The 20,482-nt window shown below is 37.6% G+C and overlaps 1 long non-coding RNA gene across 5 annotated transcripts in view; it reads right to left on the bottom strand.

Annotated features, from left to right (window-relative positions):
* Positions 1-18,139, bottom strand: part of LOC119865342 — a 50,482-nt gene extending 32,343 nt beyond the window's left edge. The window contains exons 1-3 of one of the 5 annotated variants that reach the window (XR_005376825.1): positions 17,993-18,116; positions 17,669-17,802; positions 687-849 (exon numbers count right to left, since the gene is read on the bottom strand). This is a non-coding gene — a long non-coding RNA (uncharacterized LOC119865342). Of the gene's footprint in view, positions 1-686; positions 850-10,943; positions 11,013-17,668; positions 17,803-17,946 lie in introns of all 5 variants that reach the window. The other 4 variants (XR_005376827.1, XR_005376826.1, XR_005376824.1 and 1 more) reach the window with 4 other exon arrangements.
* Positions 18,140-20,482: the final 2,343 nt, after the last annotated feature.

Raw genomic sequence — 20,482 nt, forward strand, 5'->3', positions numbered from 1 at the left:
CTATATATATAGATATCTATATATATAGATATCTAAATATATATAGATATATATATTTCCATGATATGTATCATGGAACATATTATTCATCCATAAAAAGAATAAAATCTTGCCATTGGCAATGATGTGGATGGAGCTAGAGTGTATTATACTAAGCAAAATAAGTCAGAGAAAGACATATATCATATGATTTCACTCATATGTGGAATTTAGGAAACAAAACAAACAAAGGGGAAAAAAGAATAAGAGGCAAACCAAGAAACACTCTTAACCACAGAGAACAAACTGATGGTTACCAGACTGGAGGCAGGTGGGGGGGATGGGGTAAATAAGGAATGGGGATTAAGGTGTGCACTTGTAGTGATGAGCAGTGGGTGCTCTATGAAAGTGCTGAATCACTATATCGTACACCTGAAACTAACAGTGTATGTTAACTAGAATTGAAATAAAAACTTAAACAAAACAAGTAAAAAAAAATAGCTCATTCATTTCTATGGCTCATTCTGTAAAGAGAGAAATTGATATAATACAAAAGTTCTTTTGGTATTTTACTTCTTAGCTGCCTCATGCAGCTTTATTTCTCATACCTCCATTCAGAATTTTAAAAATGAATCTCTTTGTCTCTTGCATTTGTCATCTTTGGGATATTTTTAGCCAGATTTATTAAGTAAAAAAAGTAGTCTTACAGTTTTCCTACTAGGCATGCTGGGGTTAGCTTCAGACAGGAGAAAACAGTGCAGTTCAATAATGCTCTTCCTTTGAGTACCTCTTCCCGGGCAAGAGATGCTTTAGCTCTTCAGAGGATTCTTTCTCCAAACTCCAAATTTACTGCAAGGAAAGCCAGAGCACCTACATAACAAAAAAATGAAAATAAATTTATGGATATAATTTACCTGCTTTCATAGTTGTTGTTGTTGTTGTTTTCCTACTTAGAAAGGTAGCCTAGTGTATTGGAACACTGTGGATGTTGGGCCCTCAAAGAGAGACTTTTATCACAGCACTTCCTCTTGCTAGCTGCAAATCCTTTAAAATCTCTGAGTATCAATTTCCTTTCCTATAACAAAGAAAGGCAATACCCACCTCAGAAGTCATTATGGGATTAAATGAAATCCTAATAAGCACTTGACACATAGAAAATGCTTGTGAGCCATTGCTTGTGTCGTTAGAGTTATTGCAATAATTGTCATTGCTATAGGAAATAAAAGTTGTCATTCCTGAGATTCACATATTTTTGGTAATAGCTAGGCTTCAGCCAAACAGGAATTATGTAGTAAGATTATCTTTGAAATTGGGAGGGGGTTGGTGGGTATGGAGTTTATATAGTATTTGAAAGTTTTGGTAGCATAAGAATCTCTTGGGATACATGTTAAAAATGCAGGTTCCCGTGTTGCAGCCATAGAGCTTTTGATTCAGCAGCTCTGCTGTGGAACTTGAGGGACTGCACCATAACAAGCCACCTTACGATTTTCAGGCAGGGCATTCCAGGACCAAATCGGGGATGTATTCATTCATTTCTAGATGGGCCATGCAGTCTACATTTGTTATCTCATTTCATTCTGAGGGTTCAAATTGGGGGAGAAAATGGAGCTGAGAGATTTTAGATCTATTTCAATATATCCATAACGGAGCACGTGTTTCAAACCATTGCTTAACCTAGTCACAGCAGCTCTGTGCGAAGCCTGCTGGGCCCTTGGCAGAGGGTAGCACATCAAGTTATGTTTGCTTAATCTGGGTCTTCTTGAGCCATACCCTCCCCCAGGGATTCATGGATGATCATCTAGGGGATATGGGGTACAGAGCAGTCTTGCCTGGCATATGACCTGTGCAGACCCACAGGGCTCTGCACTAAAAAAGGCCCTATACTTGCTTTAATGCTTTGCTGTAATTGTCTGGACATTTTCAATAATTTTTGAACAAGGTATTTCTCATCTTCCTTTGATATTGAGTCCCACAAATATGTCCCACAATGAGGAAGTTTGATCATATCAAGGCATTAAATCACTCTTAGGTAACAAAGTAAGAATCTCAGATATGGTTTTATATGCCCCACATCACATTGATCAGAATGAATAGAACCTAAATAATTTGAATTGAGGTTGGTATTGGCCGTGAGATCCTTATTCTGCAAGTAACTATAGAAGCCATCCCGGGAAAGGTCTACATCCAGGAGAAGCCCACAGGCAGCAACGCAATTAAAGAGCCGAGCCGAGAGGAAGATTAGTGTTTAAGTCCTAGGGACTGGTCCTGCAGCAGTGCAGACAGCAACCCCAGGCCCTCCTTTCCTGACTTAATCATGCTCCCATCCTTCCTGCTGCAGCTTGAAGCCTATTTCCCTGGGCTGCTGGTGCAGGAGAGATAAAGATAACCAAAAATATTCCTCTTTTGCACCCTCATTTTCAACTTAAAAATATTCACTACTTTTTGTCCTACTCACATTTTAAAGTAACACAACAGCAACACAGATACAAATGTTTTCTCCCCTTTCCTATGTTCCATGCTCCTCCTTTGTTTTACATTTGACCTGCAAAGCACGCCAAGATAAGCCCATCTTTCTCTCCTCCCTTCATCTTCAATAGCATTTCGCAAGGGTGTTTTTATTTATTTATTTATTTTATACCTACTCCTTTATTTATTTATTTATTTTTATTTTTTTTAATTTATTTTTTATTGGTGTTCAATTTACTAACATACAGAATAACCCCCAGTGCCCGTCACCCATTCACTCCCACCCCCCGCCCTCCTCCCCTTCTACCACCCCTAGTTCGTTTCCTAGAGTTAGGAGTCTTTATGTTCTGTCTCCCTTTCTGATATTTCCCACTCATTTTTTTCTCCTTTCCCCTTTATTCCCTTTCACTATTTTTTATATTCCCCAAATGAATGAGAACATATAATGTTTGTCCTTCTCCGACTGGCTTACTTCACTCAGCATAATACCCTCCAGTTCCATCCACGTTGAAGCAAATGGTGGGTATTTGTCATTTCTAATAGCTGAGTAATATTCCATTGTATACATAAACCACATCTTCTTTATCCATTCATCTTTCGTTGGACTACCGAGGCTCCTTCCACAGTTTGGCTATCGTGGCCATTGCTGCTATAAACATCGGGGTGCAGGTGTCCCGGCGTTTCATTGCATCTGTATCTTTGGGGTAAATCCCCAACAGTGCAATTGCTGGGTCGTAGGGCAGGTCTATTTTTAACTCTTTGAGGAGCCTCCACACAGTTTTCCAGAGTGGCTGCACCAGTTCACATTCCCACCAACAGTGTATGAGGGTTCCCTTTTCTCCGCATCCTCTCCAACATTTGTTGTATCCTGCCTTGTTAATTTTCCCCATTCTCACTGGTGTGAGGTGGTATCTCAAAAGCAGTCCTAAGGGGCAAGGGTGTTTTTAAAGTGAAGATGAAAAAGTAACACAGAGGGACTATGAAAGAAGAGGAAAGAAATGCTAAGTGATTAAGAACTGTCTTGCAGTTTTCCTGGTGATCGGTATCGGAAACAAAAGCATTTGGCTTTGTTTCATTTATAAGTAGAGCTAAGCTAACTCAGTAACACCTGTAAATTTCAAGCCTCAAATATGTGTCCCCACAGACCAGAAGTATAGTACAGGTGTCACAGACAACACCAGAGGCTGCTACATAGAAGGTAGAGCAGTGAGGAACGGGCAACGAGGGATTGGCAGGCAGGCAGGTGAAAACAGTTTTGGCTCCCAGATGAAGCATTTGAGAATTGTGTTGCTTGGGAGTAATTTTGAGCTTCTGTCAGCCGGGGTTTCTTCATTCCTGAAATGGCAATTGCATTAGAGACATCAAAAGGTAGATGCTAATTTTTTTTAAATCTTTTTTAAAGAAGACTTTATTTATTTATTCATGACAGACACGGAGAGAGAGAGAGGCAGAGACACAGGCAGAGGGAGAAGCAGGCTCCATGCAGGGAGCCTGACGCGGGACTCGATCCCGGGTCTCCAGGATCACACCCTGGGCCGAAGGCGGCACTAAACCGCTGAGCCACCTGGGCTACCCGGTAGATGCAAAATTTAAATAAAAATGGATCGGGAGCTGAAAGAAGAGGGTTAATTACCCTTCCTGGGAAAGGTTGCTCTCATAACAGTGCCCCTGCAGCTCAGCTTCTTTCCATCCAGAGAGATGGTGGAAGGATTGACAGCAAAGTGGGGGAAGCAAGCAGGGTAGAGCACAAACCAAAAGATCCACATACGTGAGAAAATCAGTGGAACAGGGGAAATCGAACTGGCCACCAAACAAGGATGCAGCCGGAGCAGGTATGAGATGCTAGAGGGGCAGCACCAGGGAGATGCTAGGAGCCCTCATGTCTCTCCCGTGAGGAGATCAAGGGCCCAGGTTATTTGTCAAAAGGCAACTTTGCCCCTCTCAGTTTCTGGTACTTTGGAAATTTCTGCCAGTTCTTTGCAGTTGTACATAGACATTGTTTAATTGTAAAGAAATGTGTAAAGAAGATATAGAAACATCGAAGGGGAGAGTAGGACAGCTGTGACCTTTGAGGACATTCTTCCTGGGGACATATTCCAAGATGGTGCTTCCTAAACTGTAGTGTGTCACAGAATCCCACACAGGAGTTTGTTAAAATTGGTCATGAGATACACCTCCAGAGTTTCTGATTGAGTAGAAGTGGGATAGATCCTAAGAATGAACATTTCCAGTGGGTTCCCAGGTGACGCGGATGCTGCTCAACCAGGGACACTCTGAGAACCACTGTTGATGGAGATTAGTTTAACTACAATTGGAAGCAGTTACTACAGCTCCAAAATCAGCATATTGGTGGTATTGTCTTATCTGCAAGTTTCCTATTTTCAATGCCCAGCACAAAGTGCCATCAAACTGCCATCAGAAATTACTAGACATGACTGGCCCCCCAAAATGAAGTCCTAAAGGAGGTATTCATCTTCCAAATTTGAAATCGCTCTTTGTATGTCTTCAGTGTTTGATTTTTCCCCACTTCAAAGGCCTACTTTGTTATACTTTCAATAATAGTTGCTTACAGAAAAAAGGGGTAAAATCCTTACACAGGAACGTAACCTTTTAAAAACCATTACAGAACACAGCTGAGCCTCTGAAAGGTGCATTAGGAGGACAGCTGTGGAGGAGGCATTTTGAGGAAATCTCCAAGCCTGCAATTTGAAGTTCCTTTTAACCACCTCCAGTGTCCCAAAGATCTCAAGCTTTCATTCTTCAAGACAAAATGATATTTCCAGAATTTTCCCTTTGGTTGCCTAGGATTCCAACACATGAACTCCCATTTATTTTTTTAAATCTTTTTATTTCTGACTCCTTGGAGATGTACTCAGAGTGAGCTCCAGGCAGTCTGCTGCAGATGTATGAGAGCATGGGCAGCAGACCCTGACCATCTTCAAAAAATAGCATTCGTGATACATTAAGAATAAAATCAAAGAGGAAACACAAGAGAGTGATATGCTGAGCAAGATATTTAATCCTTTCTGGTATTTGCCTCTCACCCCAGTAGGTAAAGACAAGCAGATTTATGTGGGAATGGCTTGCTTAAAGTTTGGGGCCATATAGGCATTAGGCTACATCAGAATAGATAACTAGAAGAAAACAAAAATCATGAGACCACTTTTTGTGGTTCTACTGGGTAGAAAGTAAGGCTCAGCAGCAGCAGCATAAGAAACAAGATGTTTGGTTGGGGATGTCTACCCTACATATCACTTTCCATTCAATGCATACGCACATCTTCCTCTGATCCCTTGGTAGGTTCCTGTAGCAAAAAGGCAGAGAAGATGTTGGCAACTTTACCAATTAAAAAAAAAAAAAAAAGATAAAATAAAATAAAAACAAGGGCTTCCAAAGTGTTATTTCTTTATCATTTTTTTCCAGACTGTCAGATTGTTCTTTTCATACCTTGCAAGCACCGCAGCTAAATATGATATTCATACTATTTAATAACAGGCATGGCATGGGCAGGAGTTGATCAAAATAGGTGCTGACTAAACACCGCTAGTGTGGATAAGCTGGTGCATATTAGCTGAATCCCCACTCTGATTTGAGTAATGGTCAACCAAAAGAAAATATCCCCTTCATCATTATCTCTCCAAAATCACTAGTATGTTTTATACTTGTATATTTTAAAATAGTGGCTTAGGATCAAATACAGGATGTGGAACATTCTCTGCTCCTTGTACTGTATCTCGTAAGGCATACCAAAGTTGCTGAAAATTATCTTGGTAATGAAACTTTAATGGGACCCACATGATTGAGGAAATAACATCCCAAAACATACTAAGAAGAGGACTTCCATAAAAAGTGGCAGTAAAAGAAGACAGTAGCCCCATTGGTACTTCCAGTCTAGAGATGACAGAGACTAGGAATAGGATGTGACCAACTTGTGAAGAACTCACCAAGTGGCCTCCACTTCTCTTGTTCATGTGGGTTATAGCTATTTCATGGCTTCAGAATTAAAACTAAAAATAATTGAAAATATTTACTTATTATCTTAAAATAACATGAATAAACCTGTTAAATTTTAACAGAAATGACACATTAAAAAATAACTATATTTCCCCAAGGCGAAATGAATTTACTGAGAAGAAAACACAGTTTTACCTTTTACAAATATCTCTAATTTCCAACTGAAAGAAGACAACTGGTTTCTCATACTGCCTCTGCATGAAATGTTTTGTGGCCTTTTGTTTTAGTTAAAGTAAGTGAAAAAAAAATTGGCCTCACATATATACAGTTGGGAAAGGGAGGGTGATTTTCAGAGCCTTTTCAGGTAAATACAGATATTCTTCTTTGAAACACGCCACTCTTCTCAAGTGCTCGTTTTGTAAATGTTAGTTAAAATGTAGAATCTGAAACCATATCAATGAAAATTTTCATACTGTTATATTGAAACTCATTGTTCTATCTTGCATGTTAAATGGGTATTTTATTCATGCATGATTTCATAACCCAACACAACATACACACACATACAGGTTATACCAAGGAAATGCTGAACAGAAAAAAAGTGAAGCAATATTAACATTGGCCAAAATTGACATGAGGCAAGCAGGATAAAGGATTTGAAGAGAAATCATTTCCCTCCAATATTTAGGGCCTCTGCAACATATCTTTTATATCAATAAAGCAAAATCTATGATAATAATAGAGCAATTTCATGTCCCTCTCTCAGAAGTTGGCAGATCAGAAAATAAAAAACCTAAAGGGAGAGGAAATTTGAACACTAAAAATGAACAAGTCTTATTTCATAGATGCAGTAAGAATAAAAGAAAGATGAAGGAAGGAAAGAATCTTTGAGTCCAGTAAATATAGAATGCTAATTCTTACCAAATGTATTTATGATATCAAATACATGTTGATGTAAGAAAGATGTGAGGTTCAGAACCCATGGCCAAGAAGGAATTCTTGAGATGTCTTTGGTGCAAAAAGGTGGTTTTATTAAAACACGAGGACAGGGATTGTAGAAAGAGCTGCACTGAGGTCGTCAGGCTTGGCCCATTATAGACCTTCAAGTTGGGAGGGGGTCAAGGGCAGCATAAGTCTCTAAGGAATTTTAGAAGCAAGATCTCCAGGACCAGGATGCCTGGGTGGCTCAGCAGTTGAGCATCTGCCTTTGGCTCAGGGTGTGATCCCGGAGTCCCAGGATTGAGTCCCATGTCAGGTTCCTTGCATGGAGCCTGTTTCTCCCTCTGTGTATGTCTCTGCCTCTCTCTCTGTATCTCTCATGAATAAATAAAATCTTAAAAAAAAAATAAAGATTTCCAGGGCCATGAAAGACTGGCTATTGTTGGGGAAATGTCATTTATTGCTGTCTAATAAAACCGTAGTCATAAGACCCTTCAGATGTATAGTGGTAGGTCATATGCTTGGGGGATGATTGCCAACATGCATCTTAGGGGGTAGAGATAAAGGAAGTTTCCAAAGGAATTTTTACATGTGAAAGTGGACTTACAGGATCCTAGAGGTTGGGCTAAGATATCTTTTGCCTTTAGCAATGTATTAACATCCAGGCAGCTGAGTTCATAGAGGAAGGTCGCTCTGCTTGTTTCAAGAACTTGTGAATGGGCTGTAAGTAGTAAGAAAATTTAATTTTTCTTTTGCCTATACTTCCCACATCACATGTGATATGATGTGATATTAGGCTGCAAAGAAATCTTCACAAGTTACAAAAAGCAGTAATCATAAATGCTATTCTCCTGACCATGACACAGAAATGAACATACAGACACAAAAAATAGAGCTCCCAAGTATCTTTCCACTGAAAGTTTAAATTATTGTCCCTGGTTACACAAAATGTAGTCAGAAGTAGTCAGAGAAAATATAACAGGCAAACTGCATTAGTTTTAATGTAAACTATCCCTGGAGAATGAGATGGAAAGTGTATGTTTGTTTCCATCTTTCTGCAAAATAGGATTTATCTTTATAATAATAATTTTACAAAATCAAAAAATTGAACACAAAACACTGTACGTATGTAAATGACAGAAGCTTAATCAATTAGGATTCACCATATGCAAGTGTCCATTGAGTGGATTTAGTTGAGACATGAATGAGTCCAAGTTCTTCAAGGGATGTCCTCACATTTTGTCTCTTCAGCCTTGGGTTCTATGTGGTCTTTTTCAAGTGTTGATTTTATGCTTGTTGGCAAAAACAATATCAAGCATTTCCAGATCTGCATCCTACTAGTATAGCAATTGCAAGTAAAAGTGAATTTCTCTTTCCTAATAATTTTAGCAAAAATTCTGAGTAAGAATCTCATCTGTAATGTAACTCCCTACAATAGCAAAGTGAAATGTTTGTGGGAAGTGTAGGAATATGTCATTTCAATTGATGGCAAGAATACAATTGGTGATTTTTTAAAATGCTCATTTGGAAAGCTAGATTTTAGCCTAAGATTAAGGAAAACTCCAAAATTTGATTTAGCTCTCAAAGAGAAAACAACAATGAAGCTTTAAATAAGCATAAAATAAGATTGAAATGAAATATGACATACACATTATGGGATGGTAAAATGTGAAATTATAAAGATGTCAATCCCTTCCAAATTCATCATGATTGAAGTCCCAAAAGAATTTTTAAAGACTCTTGGAAAGGATATTTTAAAATTTATCTGCTCCACTAGAAAAAAAAAGTGCAAGAAAAGTCAAGACAATGTTTATGAAATTATGAGATCTTTGTCAGTATGCAGAAAAAATACTCTAAAGAAACAATAATTAGTCCACTGTAATATTAGCATGCGAATAGATAGGTAAATGCCAGACTCCATGGAGAAAGACCCATGAATAACTAACTGAAAATGATCTTTATGATTAATTTCACACTTTAAATCACTGAGGTCAAAATAGACTCTTTAATAAATTAATATGTTGATAATTTATTGGTAACCTTTGGGGGAACACTATTAGATTTATTTTTCTCACCTTGCAAACTAGATTTCTCCATGTCAGCAGGCATATTCTTGTATGTTCCTATTTTTATTCGTATTTATAAAAACATAGATTACTTTATCTTCATAAAAATGATTAAAGACCAAAGAAAAGAAGGAAGTAAAAAAGAATTTTTATTAAAAAAATTCTAGCAATTTTATATTCCCAGAACTACAATTTTTATAATGCTTTAAGTTTAAAAAGAGATTATGGTAGATAATCCTCTCTGGGGAAGATGAGTTGGGGGTGGGGATAAGTGAAATATATTTGCTTTTTGCCATTTTATTGGCAACCACACAAGCAAGATTAACTTAAATTAGCAATACATGTCATCTCCAGAATGAATCGTCTACATATCCTCAGTACTCATGTCCTGGCTCTCCTCCTCGGGTTGGTTCTCATTGGCTTTCACAGTCGTCTTGACTTTTTAAATGTCCTGTTCTCTTAGACATTATTTTTTTCAGATCAGACTCCTGGAATTACAGTCATTGGTAACCATGAGGATGGGTTTCCTGGGACCAACCTCCAATTTGGTAGAGTCCTATTGAAATGTCAATCAAAGTTCTAGGCAGCCGGGGAAGAAGGCTTCCCGGGAGCATTCATATTCTGAAATGTAAATTATGGTTTGCCTTGACTTCCACTGCAATCTTTAAGATGTCCTCCTCCCTTTGTTCAGAAAACATTCTCAGTGCAGCTGGGAATGCTATTTCCAATTAACAGATAAATCTCCATGTAAGGAAAGTAAGACTATTAACATTCTACAGTTGAGTTTGGAGGCTTTTTCTCATAGGCTACATCAGCTTTCCCATGTCTGAAAAGAATCATGGTTGGGGTGGAATATGATAGATTTAGAATGGAATAAAATTTTACTACGAAGTATGCTTATAGAGCTCAGGAATCATAAACGAGAAACTCTTGCCAGCCTATTTAGGTTTGTGTACTATTATAATTAAAGAGCATTTTATAAGTGCAAATAAATAAAAATCTATTTTGTAATTCAGATTATCACTTTAAAATATTTATTTTCCTTTGAGAAATGTTAAAAATAATGAGGAAGAATCACTTTTTAGGAATATCAAAGTTATACACACTCACTCATTCACACATACACGGACACACTGATGGCCTGTTTACATGCCTATTATACCTTTTCCCAAATGTGCTAGAATTGAACTATTACCTTCAACAAGTCATCCTCCCATCTGTATGCACCTTTGCCATGTCATTTTGCTGTCTCTTTCACTAAAGGTAGAGCGCGTTTCCCACTGCTTGATTTTGGACAATGGGATATTTGCAGATCTGATGCAAGCAAAGGCTCTGAATGCTGCTTGAAAATGCTTAACTGACTCTGCTTATTTAACAGCTTAAGGGCAGAACCAACTGTTAAACAACTTAAGGAAAAAGTTTCTGATTTGGTGCAGTTAATGATTTCTATGATATAAATACTCCCACCATAGCCAGTTTCAAGCTACCCATGAGACACTGGTGAATGTGAAACTGGGAAGAAATATGTAGTAACAATACCATTTTATAGGATGTCCAATGAAGGGACGGAAACATCCTTCCTCTACGCTTCAAGGTCTTCCAGTTGGACTAGAATTAAATTGACGTGAGACAGATTAAGGGGAGAAAAACCTAAAGATTTATTACATGTGCACTGAGTCCCAATAATGAAATGGAGACCTAAAGAAATGACCAAGGCAGGCAGTTTTTATACTTTTTAGACAAAGAGATAATCAATCTGAGAAATTGACAGAACAAAGACAACTTAACTTAGGTGAGCTTCAATTAGTAAGAAATTCTGAGCCTTATTTGGACTGAGGTAATAAATTAATAAAAAGAAACAGGGTTGTTTATATATACACTTCTCAGCTCTAAATTTCCATATTTGGTGATGAGGATGTCTCTTTACCTCTTGGTACATGGACGACATCTTTCACATGGAGATTTATTTCCTGCTGTCAGAGGGACAGAGGGTCTTAGTGTCCTTCCTGCACAGGCTGTCTCTTAAGTAATTTGTATTTAAAATAATCAGCTTGCCAAAGTGGCACATTTGGAGTCAGCCTGCCCTTTGGCCCCTACCATACAGATACAATAGACCTAAATGACCTCAAGTTTCTAGATAATAAGAGAATATTAAAAAAAAAATCAGCAGAAATGGTGAGTTTTGAATATTTGTTTTCAATGTATTTAACTGTATATAATTTAAGTCTTAATAATGGCTGTTTTTAACAATCAGCCTACAAAAGGCTGAAAACGTAACAATCAACTCTTATAAATAAGTACAACCAGCTGCAGCACACCTCTGCTTGAAATGAACTTTTCTCATTGGCCATGCTCCACCTCATCCTTGCCATTTCTCTGAGAAGAAAGCATCTGGGCCAGCTCACTGGTTCAAGGGGAATAAAGACATGAAGCAGTGTCTCCCAGCTTATTCACAAGCTTGCAACCTGAAGCAGAACCTCCCTGCTAACGTCTCCCGGAGCTTGAGCAGACAGACCTACAACTGCTGAGATCCATGCAAATGAATGATTGCTATTACAAGAGACTGAGTTTAGAAGTAATTTGTTACCTGGTATTAGTGTAGTAGTGTGTGATTAACATATCAAATTCTTTCTGAGAGTTAAAGAAATAATATCCTATTTTTACAATTATAAGTCAGTAAGTTATTAATCATTATCTGAGCTAATTATTATTATTTATTTTCATAATTTTTGATGGAAAGGAATTTAAAAAGATACAAAGTTATATCCTGGATCATCTGTCTGGCCGGTTTATTTATAGGAGTCATTGTGTTACTTTAGTGATTGCATTTGCTTGATATTTACAATTATTTTGATACCAAGTAAGTATTCATAGTAACAGCATTTAGCTATTAATGTGTTGGTAAGCAAACCTGACTGACATCAGGAGGGTGTGTTTTAATGTCAACTTGTCCAAAGTCATCTCAGGCCTACATCTGTTTTAAATTACCAGTAATGTAGATACACTTCTTCTCACAATAATAACTCACAATCAGAGGATAGTTCTACAGAATGAGATTCTGTGGTTAAGTTTTTAATAAAATGAGGCATTGATTTGACATCATGAAAATGCCAATGTAAAGGAGGCAATGGAATTAATTTCATTGTTGTCTAATGAACAACAAAAGCATAGAAAATAATTTAGTATGCAACCATCTATAGACAAAAAATGAAAGTCATGGCATGCAAGTGTAGCCATAGCATGTAGGACAGTGATGGTTTCCCAACTGTTAAAAAAAAAAATGGAGGAAAAAGAAAGAGAGAGAGAAAAATAAAAGGTCCCATCACATAGACCTTACAAGTATGCTAGCCTTAAAATCACACATGGATTAGCAAGCAATTTCATATTTATATCACATCAAAGAGTGCTCTGCCAGAAACATGTCACTTCTTCCAACTTCCACTGCCCCCACCCTGGTCTAAGTCACCCTGAAGTTGTACCTGCTCTCTCCCTGAACACCACTCCTTCTGCCCTTGTTTCCTATACTTATTCTGCTAAAACAGAACTCACATCACAATCATCTGCTCAGAACCTGCCAAGGCCTTCTCATCTCACTTAGAGGGGCTTCAAGTGTCTCTGGGATCCTTCTCACCTTCCTGCTTGCTTTCTCTTCCTTCACTTTCTCTTCTATTCCACCCTGTTTCTTACTGCTTTGCTCACCCTGAGAGTACAATTCCCTCTCTAGACAATCAACCACCATGTGCTAGAACTGTGAGAGCTTTAGTTATTGCTATTCTCAGGGCCCCAACTTTGCTCCCCACATTATCCTTACTGTTGACTCCTTATACTCAAGCTCTAATAAGACTGTTTTCTAGTGAGGCCATCTCTGACCATCTTACTGGAAGTTGAACACCGTGCCCTTTCTCTCATTACCTCTGTCAATACAAAAATAACTATATGCTATATTATGCCAATTTATATCATGATCTCTTTCCTTCCACAAGAATGTAAGCTCCATGTGGGCAGGAATATGGATCTATTTTGTTCACTGCAGTATGTTCAGCACCCAGAGCAGTGTCTGCACATAATACATGTTCAATAAATAGCTGCCAATTAGATAATTGTTTGCTTATAAAGCTGTGAAGGTTAGATGGGGTCACCTATGCACAAGGTTTGGCATTGTGTATTGTTTTACAGAAATCTCCCAACAAATATTAGTGGTGATCATAATCTTTTTCTTATTGAAAGTCAAATGAAGGTGACAATGTGTAAAATATGGAAGAGGGACTTAAAACTTAAGAGTCGGGCACATTTTTTAAAAGTGTTCTAAATAAATCTCTAACAGACCTGATGATTTTTCAAAACTATTTAGAAGCTTTGGACTTAACATTATAAAATACCAAATTTCAAATTCACTCAGATCTCTCTCCATTTCAATTCTCAAGAGAAAGTAAATAAAGTGACAGATGAAACAAATGTGATGAAAGGCTTACATTCTTGGGTACTTCTCCTTATGTTCGAACTCAATAAAGAGCTGACTTGTCTCTGGAGCCTTTGCCAGCAAATAAACACACTTTTCCTTTGCTGACTCCCCTTCCTGGCAGGCTCACTAACGATGCATTGTTCCAAGCTCTTTAGTTTCTTCTTCAAGGCACTATCCCTCAATGAACTCCCTGCTCATGTGTTTGTAGCTATCACCCAGGCTCAGATTGTACCCAGCTTCCTCTGGTTTTCTTCATTTCTCCTTCTTTCTACAGTTTTACATTCCTTGCTATTTCTCAATCTCTTTTTATCTGTCATAACTCTGTTAGAAATGTGGAACTCTCTCACTAGGATATCACTTGCCTAAGTTATTCTACTGTCTTCACTCTTTACTTTCATTCCCTTGGAATGTTTCATCAAAGATCTTAACTTTTTTTTTTCTTATACTAATTAATTCCTTGGATCTTTCTTTACGTTTTCCACCTGCAGTTGCATTTGCAACAAAGTATATTGAAATACATTAAGATATGTTTCCATTGTTTTCTGATTATTCATTAGTACTTTTATTATAAAATATTTCTGCAATATAAAGTATACTGAGAAGAAATATCTAATATCCATATACCTACCACTCAGAATGAGAAACACAATATTAGAAAATGTTGAAGCCCCTTATGCACTCTTCTGTGATCAGTCTTTTTTTCCACAAATAACAACCGACTTACTAAATTCATTTTTTATCTTTCCCATGCATGACTTCAAAGTAAAGCTATACATTTTTGTTTATATTTATTTCTTTAAGCAGTAACTGATATTTTTCATGTTTTACATTTCATGTAAGTGTTATCATGCTGTTTTAATTCTTGGCATTATGCTTCAGAGATTCATCTGTGGTGACATATGTACTTCTAGTTCATTCTTTTTCACTGCTATATAGTACTCTATCACTTAAATATTCCATAATTAATTTTTGTAGTTTGCTATAGAATCTTATTTGATCTCCTCTGCCTAACAGCTGCTTAAATAATCTTTCTTAATTGCCAGCTTAGGAACATAAGTAGCTCTTCATTGCCTATAATAACACTAATTCTTCTATGGCTAATATTTAAGATATTTTACTGCACTCTTCAATAGCACTACCATTCTCCCAAATATTTTCTCTATAGCTTGGTAAAACCTATCCTATTCTCATCCCTTAATAACATCTTACAAATACACCACAGGAAACTAGCCACTGCAGTAATTTTTCTTTTCCTTCACTCTTTTATCTACTACCCTGTTATTTCAAATCTTTTACATGATTTAGACCTGTTTTTTCTACTTTAATCTCTACCTACTTCTCTTTCTTGCCCCTGCCAACATCCTTCTTACACTAGTGGTAAATATTCTTTTTCATGAATACTCATTCAAAGTACCCATTCTCTTTAAAAGTATTCATTGGACCTCCACTGGGAAGAGGTGGGATACAAAGCCAGATACAGATACAGAATAAAACCCCTGTCCTTTAGAGACTCAGATAATTACATGTCCATAGGCAATGAAAGTTCAGCAGAGTGAATACCATGTTCAGATTTTACGTAAGGTGTTGTAGAAGCACAGACATGACTTCTTGCTTGCCTTAGGGAGAGAGGGAAGAACAGAACTTTAGGAAGAAAATAATAGACCCATAATGAGTTTTAAAGGATGAATAACCAGTTGAGAAGTAAGATGGGAAGCAAATGGAAAGAGGAAGGAATATGAACAAAATCTTACAAGGTACATCAAATCACACAGTGGGAAAAATTTGAAACTTGAGAGTTAGGGAGTGATCAAATAGCATTTCCCTCATAGAAGTGTTGTAAGGATTAATGAGTCAATATATCTAAAGTGCTGTACTTTTTTAGTTCCCAACACCCAGTAAATAATCTTTAATTGTTAGCCAAACAATAGGAGGCCTTGAATGCTAGGGTACAGTTCTTGGATCACGGCAAGTTTAAAAAGGGATTTAAATGAGGAAATGACATAGTAGGCTTTGCTCTTTATAGGGAACACTCTAAAGGTATTGTGAATGGATAAGACAGGAAGGAGGGGCAAGAGTTAAGAGGAAACTGCAGTTCCCACTAAGGAGGCCAGGCCAGGTAAAAGCAGTTGCAGTGAAGATGAGGAGGATGAGTGTTCAACAGCCATGTAAGCTGTTGATCTGCCACTGAATGTGGTAATTGAGGGAGAAGGAAGACCCAAAATGGTAGACAGATGGCTGCAAAGAAGAAGGTGCACCAAGTGAAATGAGGAAATTCTCTTTAAGAAACTGAGAGCATTTCCTGTTTGTTCCTCACTGAACCATCTAATAATGGCCTAATATCTGGCTCTCAATACAATGTGCCCAAAAATGTGGTTGATGATGACTGAGACCAGGAAACAATGATCTCTAATGAGGTGTATTATGACATATGACATTAATGGATCATGTACATTAAAAGCAATTAGAGCAATGTTAGCTGAGCAGAATGAGCACAGTTTCTGGTACCTAAGGAAAAGGCAGGTATTAATTTACAAAAACAAAAACATGCTTCTGAGAGTGATTCCTGGATTGAGACTGAAAGCCACTTTTTTTATGATTGAGAAAATTTTGTCTTCAGAGTAGTATACTAATTGCAGCTGTCAGATTCATGTTCTTTAGTTGCTCTGTTGAGATAAATGTAATATTTTAAAATATTAATGCCATAATGAGGCTTAAAATACAACCAGGAGTGTATCATGATAGCTTCCTAACATGGAGACCAAGGCCTAACTAGCTGTTTTAATTCAATAGCCATTAAATCAACCTCCCTTGGCTTCTTCTATGTTTATCAGAGGTCAGGAAGTATTTTAGGAAGTGGAGAAAAAAGGATAAAGAACAAAAATTCTGCCTTGGATTAGATCACAGTTAACCCCAAACAAATAGACAAATAAAATAGAGAAGAACCCAATTATAGCAAAAGTATGCATAAGACACAAGGATAGTCTGTCAAAGGTTTGAGATCTAAGAAAGGATGTGGCAACATATCTGATATATTTCCAAAGTATCTCTTTGTCTATAATGTGGGGAATGGACTGAACAAAACCAACATGAGAGACAGGAGGATATGATACATGGCTGTTGGACTGTCCAGTTGAGGAAAGAATTCATACTTTAACTAGGGCATAATGTAGAATATGGGGGGATAGAGATGAAGAAGATGGTGGCCAAAGGAGTTTTGGAGAAGAGCAAAGAACATGAAAGTGGTGGTCTACTGAACATATGGTGATGTAGGCATATGATTTCCATCTAACACCAACTGGATGAACCAGCAGAGGTGACATGATATGGTGGATGAGGGCACACTTTGCCTGAATTTGAATCCTGGAATCGCCACTTATTCTGCTGAGTGTCCATAGGCTTGTTTGCTTACACAAGCCTCTCATTTTTCATGTCACAACAATCATCAGAGACCTTAATCTCTAGAGGAAATAAAACCAGCCAAGTCACATAGTTACCATCCTGAGACATTACCTCTCTAGTACCTACCTTATTGAGTTATTGTGAAGACTTAATGCATTAAAATGTAAGAGTGCTTAAAATAGTGTCTGACATATAGGAAACACAATGGGAGTGTTGGCAATCATTATCTTATTCCAACATCCAGGTGGACAGTCTGGTAGCATCTGAGAATTTCCAGAGAATGTATAATATCTTGTACATCCTAAAAGTAGATGATGCTTTCCTGCCAGAAGGAAAGTGTGGCACCCAGGGAGAAGCTGGCACTCTGCATAGCTCTCAACACCCCAACTTTGCTCCCACTCACCAGAACTTCTTCCTCTCTTTTAATTATGGCCTTGCTCGGCATCATTCAGAAAAGTCCCTTATGCTTAATCTGTGACTCATAGTCCAACCATTTGAACAGTACAAATGTTTCCTCTGCAGAAAGGAGCAGATGCTCTGGTGGAAAACAAGGAGGGGGGAAATAAAGCAGGGAGACTCATAAATGCGGAGGAAGTTGGGGCTAAAGAAATCACAAGTTTTCACAGACATATTAGCTTATACAAGCTCCTTATTTTTCATAACACAATAATCATTAGTGACCTTTGTCTCTACACAAGATAAATCCAGCCACAGTCACATCAGTTACCATTCCAAGAGTGTTGATCTGCCATTGGATGCCACACTGAGTGGGAAAGGCTTCTCTCCAGGTAGCAATAAAAGAGTTATGAACTCACTCTGGTACTCCTCTGGGACCCAAAAAGAAAAAAAAAAAAAAAAAAAAAAAACATCTAAGTCTGGCACCTAGGTACTTTCCTGAGTGGGTTGTCATGGCAACAGGACATAGCAACTGTTTTCAGGATTCTAAGACCTTGGCAATTCTCACGAGTTTCTCTGCCTCAGCTTCTATGTATGCACAGACATATGGATACTAGAAATGGTGCCAGAATTGAGAAAACGATTTGAAATTCATGCCAGAATTCCTCTGGGTTACACAAGACCTCAGCCGACCTCACAGAGTTTAGCTTGCTCGGCACCACCACTGATAGTATGACCCATCCAGTTCATACTGCTGGGGCTCAGTTGCTCCAGCTATAAAATGAAAGGGTTGGACTCAGCAAGCACAAAGGTTAATGTGAGCTTCACAATGTTATGAGTCTTAGGAATTTTACAGAGTATACTTCTAGAGTTCTTCATGATTAAGCTTGACTATGCTGTTGCAAGAAAGAAAAAAAGAAAACCTCCACTAGAAGTATTATTGATGTAATCATTTACTATTGATTATGTAGCTTGTTATTCAAAGAAACTATCTAACTTATTGTGTACAATATACAATACGTGTGTGTGCGTGTGTGTGAATTCAGCTTTAAGTCAAGCTCTATTCTCCCCCAAGAATCCAGAAAAGGAAGAAAAGGATATACTTTTTATGAGTTCAGTGATTGTGTCTATCTTGTTCACTATTATATCCTTAACACTTTGGACATGATTAATAAATATTTGGGGCATAATTGAATGAATCAATGAATGAGCAAATGAATGATGAACATGTGAATGAGACACAATAGGCCTACCTAAGTTTCTTCACATCTGCTAAAAAGTGCCTCGTGAGAAAGCACACCCTACATGTTGAAGTTTTCTAAAGTTCTATTACAAATAACCCTAAAATGTGGTGGCAAAAAAAAAATCATTTAAAATTTTATACTGGTAGATTTCTGTGAGTCATGAATTCAAGAAGAGTATAGTGTTGAGAGCTCTTTGTTCCCCTGAATGCCTGGAGCCTCAACTGGGGATGACTTCTACAGCTGGACACTGAAAGATATGGAATTGAGGGATGCACTTACAAGATCCTTCTTCAATCATAAGTGTAGTGCTGCTGGAGATTGCTGAAAGTCTGGGCTTATCTAGGAGAACTCCCACATGGGACTTGAGCTTCTGTCAACATGGGGACTGACTTTAGAGAGGGATGATTTAGAGTATGGGCAATTCAACAGATCAAAGCAGAAGCTGCAACTTATTTTGACCTTAGCCTCAGAGGAATTGTGTCACTCTGCCATGTTTTATTGACTGTGAGTCATTAAAACTCATCCAGACTCAAGAATGAGTGATAGTGCACAGTCCCAGTTGTGCTGGGATGAGTGACAAGCCACCAGTTGCAGGAAGGATGGCAGAGTACAAAAGGCTCTGTTAAAAAATTTGATGTCAGTCTGATTTTTGTTTCTTTGTACATGGTCTATATTCTCTGAAAGCTTTTAGAGCATTCTTTGTGTCTCTTCTGTTCTGGGATTTTACTTCATTATGCTGAAACATGCATTTTCTCCTTCTTAGTCCTGCTAGACTTTCTATGAGCCACTTCCATCTTAGGTTTTTATTTTTATTTAATTATGGAAAATGTATATTCATCAAGTATTTCCTATGATCCATTCTTTGACTCCTTTTGGAACATTATTATCCAGTCTTTACCACCTCTACTTTAATTCACCTTACTTTCCTTGTATCATACCCTGCTATCTTCTAAGAAAATTCTTCCATCTTGTCTTTCACTTTTTTAACCAGTTTCATCTGTGTCCATTTTGGTACTTATACCATCCACCAAATATTATATTTTGTCTACTAAGTATTTGCTACAAAATATTTTTACTTGTTTAAAATTTAAGACTTCTCTTCCTCATTTCATATTGCCAGTATTTCCCTCACTTGAGGAATATTTATTGTACTCATTTTAAAAAGTCATCTGTTTGACTATTTCTTTCTTTCATAAAGCACTTGTAACTTTCAGGTGTCTAGTCATGTTGATTTGATATATATATCATATATATATAATGTATAATGTAATGGGTAAAAGGTCTGGTCTTGGTGTGTATCCCCACTGAGATACCACAGAATGGCTTTGGATGTACTCACAAGCAATGCTGCCAGTCAGCAAATCACTTTTAGATTTTTAAGGTAAAATGATATAAAGATATTTTTCATTACTGTAATCCACCAGCCATGAGAATTGGGCGGAAGGGGCTAAAATAATGAATACTCAAGAGTTGTTTTAATCAAGCCTTCACCCCACAGGCTCTTTTATACTGCTCTTATACTAAACATTCAACACCAACAATCTGGTCATTGCAATTTCTGTGGGAAAAGGTCAAGA

Source organism: Canis lupus, chromosome 23, assembly GCF_011100685.1.
Source record: "Canis lupus familiaris isolate Mischka breed German Shepherd chromosome 23, alternate assembly UU_Cfam_GSD_1.0, whole genome shotgun sequence".
NCBI classification, from domain to species: Eukaryota; Metazoa; Chordata; class Mammalia; order Carnivora; family Canidae; genus Canis; species Canis lupus.